The sequence below is a fragment of the Lepus europaeus genome, chromosome 15 (assembly GCF_033115175.1).
Source record: "Lepus europaeus isolate LE1 chromosome 15, mLepTim1.pri, whole genome shotgun sequence".
Taxonomy (NCBI): domain Eukaryota; kingdom Metazoa; phylum Chordata; class Mammalia; order Lagomorpha; family Leporidae; genus Lepus; species Lepus europaeus.
Window position 1 is genome coordinate 56724062 of NC_084841.1, and position 6000 is coordinate 56730061.

Consider the following 6000-nt stretch of genomic DNA (forward strand, 5'->3'; position numbering starts at 1 on the left):
GTGGAGCAGTGGGAACTGGTAAGATAGACACATAGAGAGGACACAATACAAGAAGTAGAATCAGGAGCCAGCACTGTGGCATAGCAGATAAAGCCACTGCCTGTAACACTGGCAGCCCATATGGGTACCAGTTTGATACCCAGCTGTTCCACTTCTGATCCAGCTCTCTGCTATGGCCTGGGAAAGCAGTAGAAGATGGCCTAAGTCCTTGTGCCCCTGCACCCATGTGGGAGACCCGGAAGAAGCTCCTGGCTCCTGGCTTTGGATCAGCTCAGCTCCAGTGGTTGTGGCCATTTGGGGAGTGAACCAGCAGATGGAAAATCTCTCTCTCTCTCTCTCTACTTTGCTTCTCTGTAACTCTGCTTTTGAAATAAATAAATAAATATTTTTTAAAAAGTAGAATCAGATGGTGTCCATGAAAATAAAGAAAGAACAATATTGAGTGAGGTGAGTCAGGAAATGATGACAGCCAAGAGTAGGAAATGAAGGAGGGAGAGGGGGTTAGGGTGCTTGTTGCCCTGGCTTCAGCAACTCATCCTCATTCTGAAGAGAACTAATCTACATGAGGATTCAGTGGACAAGTATGAATGCTGATGTTCAGAAATAAACCCACAAGGGGGCAGTGCTGTGGCGCAGCGGGTTAAAGCCCTGGCCTAAAGCACTCCCATATGGGCACCGGTTCAAGATCCAGCTGCTCCACTTCCAATCCAGCTCTCTGCTGTGGCCTGGGAAAGCAGTGGAAGATGGCCTAAGCCCTTGGGCTCCTGCACCCGTGTGGGAGAGCCAGAAGAAGCTCCTGGCTTTAGATCGGCACAGTTCCAGCCATTGCGGCCAATAGGGGAGTGAACCATCAGATGGAAGACCTCTCTTCTGCCTCTCCTCTTTCTGTGTAACTCTTTCAAATAAATAAATACATTTTGAACAACAACAACAAAAAAGAAACCCACAAGGAGACAAGTCAGCATGCTCCTGGTAGCCTGCCCCCCAAAAATCTATACCTGTGTGACCAGGAATCAGCCCTGCATTTGATACTTTCTGACATTATCTTTATGTATTCCTGGGAGACTTCTTAGTATTCATGGACTTTGAATGAGTTTTGTTTTTTTAAGATTAATTTATTTGAAAGTCAGAATCACAGAGAGAGAGAGAGAAAGATAGATCTTCCATCTACTTGTTCATACCCCAGATGGCTGCAATGGCCAACGCTGGGCCAGACTGAAGCCAGGAGCCGGGAGCTTTATCCAGGTCTCCCACGTGGATGTCAGAGGCCCAGTTACTTGGGCCATCTTCCACTGTCTTTCCCAGGTGCATTAGTAGGGAGCTGGATGAGAAATGGAGCAGCCAGGACACAAACCAGCACACATATGGGATGTCCACCTTGCAAACAGTAGCTTTATCCACTATGTCACAGTGCCCACCCCTAAAAGGTTTTTTTAGGTTCTTGTTGTTGTTGTTTGTTTCTTAAGCTTTACTTATTTATTTGAAAGGCAGAGTTACAGAGAGGTAGAAGCAGAAAGAGTGTGTGGGGGAGGTCTTCCATTCACTTCACTTCTCAGATGGCCACAATGGCCAGAGCTGCATCACTCCGAAGCCGGGAGCCTAGAGATTGCTCCAAATCCCTCATGTGGGTGCAGAGGCTCAAGGACTTGGGCCATCTTCTACTGCTTTCCCAGGCCATAGCAGAGAGCTGGATGGGAAGAGGAGCAGCCGGGACTTGAACTGGCATCCATATGGATGCTGACACAGCAGACAGCAGCTTTACCCACTATGCCACAGCCTGAATTATCTTAAATCAAGCTCTAAGTCATGGGACTTATCCCACTTTCTTCATCTGTTCCTCTAATACAGTCATTAATAAAAATAAAATGTTTTATTCAGAAAGCCAATAAAATCTTTAATAACTTCAAAATGAGAATCTAGAATTCTAGAGTTTCACATAGGAAATGTGCCATTACTCTATAGATAAGGAAAATCCGTGTACTTGGAATCTAAGCTGCTGCTGCTTTTGAGCTTTAAAAACACACCAGTCTGTTCAGCTTCAGATCCCATCTCGGGTAACACACGTGAACAGGGTACAGTCACTGGCACAATCTCACATGCCAATTGCTAAAATGTCACTCAAGAGACTATTGTAGGGGCTGGCACTGTGGCATCGCGGGTAAAGCCGCCATCTGCAGTGCCAGCATCCCATATGGGCACCAGTTTGCGTCGTGGCTGCCCTACTTCTGATCCATCTCTCTGCTATGGCCTGGGAAAGCAGTGGAGGATGGTGAAGTACATGGGCCCCTGCAACCACATGGGAGACCTGGAAGAGGCACCAGGCTCTTGGCTTCGGATGAGCCCAGCTCCAGCTGTTACAGCCATTTGGGGAGTGAACCAGTGGACAGAAGACCCCTCTCTCTCTCTCTCTCTCTGTGTGCCTCTGCCTCTGTAACTCTACCTTTCAAATAAATAAAATGTAAAAAAAAAAAAAATCTATGGTGGGTGACATCTTGGCCAGTGATAGTCAGGCACATATACAAAGAAGCGGTGAGTGGCCGGTTCATACAAGGACAATGGAATTGGTTGACTGTTACTAAGTTGCACCAATGCCCAACAGAGGGAGAATAAAAAGCTATGGCCACTGAACCAGCAACTGAAAACTAAGAGAGAAGGCCAGAGGGCCTTTATCCCCTGTGGCAGTACAGCAGAAAGGCTGACAATGTGTTAGTCGAGTTGCTGATACTGAACATGTACTGAAATGTGTTGCCAAAGTCAAGGCCCTGGGTGGGAGACCCCTAGACCATGCTACATGGGGTGGGGACATCCGGGTTGGAAGTATCCAAAGATTCCCACCTTCCAGAGAAGGTCAGCTGAGTGAGAGCCTCAGAAGTGGTTCATCACCTCCCCATACTTTTTTTTTTTTTTTAAAGATTTATTTATTTATTTGAAAGGCAGTTACAGAGAAGGAGAAACAGAGATCTTCCACCCACTGGTTCACTCCCCCAAAAGGCTGCAGTGACGGGGCTGGACCAGGTGGAAACCAGGAGCCCGGAGCTTCTTACTGGTCTCCAACATGAGTGGCAGGGCCCAGGAACTTGGGCCATCTTCTGCTGTTTCCCAAGCGCATTAGCAAGGAGCTGGATCAGAAGTAGAACAGCAGGACTTGAACCAGTGCCCAAATGGGATGCTGGTGCTGCAGGCAGCAGCCCAATCAGCTGTGACACAGGGCTGGCCCCTCTTCCCCCTCTTTTTTTTGTTTTTAAAGTCAGCACCCTTTCCCCCACCTCTTCCCCTCAGCATACACTAGAAGACACTCTATGGGAGACCATTGCTCAGTAAGGCAACAGGAACTCCCTCCAGGATCTGGCTCCGCTTCCCTTCCTGGCTGCCAGGTTCATAACTATGGTTTACTTGCATCTTACTTCAGCCAGGAAAGGGAGGAAGCGCAGAAGAATTTGCCTAATTAGTAGCATCAGGTGTTTGGTGCAACAGTTAAGATACATGCTGGGAACACCTGCATCCCATATCAGAGTACCGAGTTGAGTTCCAGCCCCTCTACTTCCAATTCCAGATTCCTGCTAATGCACTCGGGAGGCAGCTGATGATGGCTCATATACTTGAGTTCCTGCCATCCTTGTTGGAGACCCAAATGGGGTTCCAGCTCCTGGGTTTGGCTTAGCCTAGCCTTGGCTGTTACGGGTATTTGAGAAGTAAGCCAGAAGATGCAAGATATCTATGTCTTCAGTCCCTGTTGCTTTTCCTTTCACATAGATAAATCTAGATGTGTATGTGGATATATGTATAGCTATGTATGCTAGATATATGTGTGCATACATATGTATGTATATATTATATATAGGCTGGCACTGTGATGCCATGGGTTAAGCTGTTGCTAAGGAAATCCACATCCCATATCACAGTGCCAATTTGAGTCCCCTGCCTCTGCCTCCAATCCAGCACCCTGGAAATCCTCCACATCGTGGAGCATATCGTGGAAGACAGCAGATGATAGATTCTGTGCTTGGGTCCCCACCGTCCATGTGGGAGGCCCAGATGGAGTTCTGGGCTCCCAGCTGCAGCTTGAACCAGATGTGGCTGTTGCAGGCATTCGGAGATCTCTGTCTCTTCCTGTCTGCCTTTCAAATAAATAAAATAAAAACTTTTTTTCTAAATCTTAAAAAGATACAATGAAAGATACAATGAAAAATAAAAAAGAGAATTAGCATGTGTTACCTAGCAGGAGCCAGGAGATACTGTGGAGCTAGATTTTGAGAATTCTTTTTCAAAGAAGCCCTAACCTAAGATTGGGTAAGGAGGAGGTTATTTGGGAGTGCGAGAGTCTGCCTTGGGATCCAAGGTTTAATTAACATCCTGCCAAAGACCCAGGGGGTGGGCAAACTCACTGCTAGGGAGGCTTCTAGAGACCCGAAGAAGGCATCCCATGATGAGCTATACCGAAATGCCTGAATTGCTGTAACAGATAGCGGAGAAAGAGGAACAGGCTCAAGGAGACTGGCAAGCTGGAGTGGATACATTCTGTGAGGCTGGAAGGTCTACAAGAAGGCAGGGAGGACTGCACTGATGACACCAAATCACTCCAGAGCTCAGAGGTGACACCTGTGCTATCAAAGCCTAACTGTAAGAGACTGTGGCACAGCCATGACCACCCTCAGCAGCCAGACCTGTGCAACACCAGCCCAAGAGTGTTGCAGACACCCGACTCCAATCCCTGACACCTGCCTGGGGGTGGACATGGGCACCCCCCCCCCCACCCGGGAGCCTTGGGGCCCAACCCTGCCCCTGTGTGTCCGGAGAGCAGCACACTAAGCTGAAGATTATTCTGAAGATAAGACTTAATGTTGTTGGCTTTGCCGGGTTTTGGCTTTTGTTGATTTTTGTTATGGTTGTTCATTTTTTAAAGATCAGAGAAGAGCATTTTTCCCATTTTTTTTTTCTTTTTCTTTTTTGAAGGGTGGAGAGAGGTATAGATAGAGAGATCTGCTGGTTTGTTCTCTAAATGCCTGCAAAAGCCAGGGCTGAAATCAGGGGCCTTGGATTCAATCCGGTCTCCCACATGGGTAGCAGGGACTCTGGTACCTGAGCCATCACCTGCTGCCTCTCAGGGTGCACATTAGCAGGAAGCTGGAAGGGGAAGCAGAGCCCAGACTCAAACCCAAGCGCTCTGATACGGGATGTGACATTTCCAAGCAGCAACTTCATCACTGCACCAAATGTCTTGGGTTTGGACTTGCCTGGGACCTGTTTCCCTTCCTTCTGGCCTGTTTTCTCCCTTTTGGAATGGGACTGTCTATGCTATGCCTGTCTGTTGTATTTTGGAAGTAGAAGCAGATAATGTGTGAGATTGCACAGGCCCACACTTGGAGGGGCATTTGCCTCAGGATGGTATCTTGAGTCTCCTCCGTATCTGATTTAGATGAGACTCTGGACTTTAGATTTTTTAAAATTTTATTTATTTTTATTTATTTGAAAGGCAGAGCAACAGAGAGGAGGGTAGAGATTAGCAATATTCCATCCTCTGGTTCACTATCCAAATACCACAACAGCCAGGGCTGGGGAGGCTGAAGGCAGGAACCAAGAACTCCATCTGGGTCTCCCATGTGGGTGGCAGGGACCCATGTACTGGAACCATTGTCTGTTACTTCCCAGGCTGTGCATTATCAGAAAGCTGGCTTGAAAGCAGAGGAGCGGGGATTGGTATGCAGGCATCTCAGACAGTTGCCGAAACCCCTGTGCCACAATGCCTATCCCATGTACTTTAGATTCGAGTTGGTACTCGAACAAGTTAAGACTTTTGGGGCTACTGGGATGGAACGAATGTATTTTGCATGTGGCAAGGACATATATTTGGGAACCAGGAGTAGAATTTGTCTCCCTTTGCCTTCCCAAGTGCATCAGCAGGGATCTGGGTCAGAATCCGAGCAGCCAGGACTCGAACCAGTGCTACAATATGGGAAGCAAGCATCACAGGCGGCTTAACCTGCGCCACAAAGCTGGCTC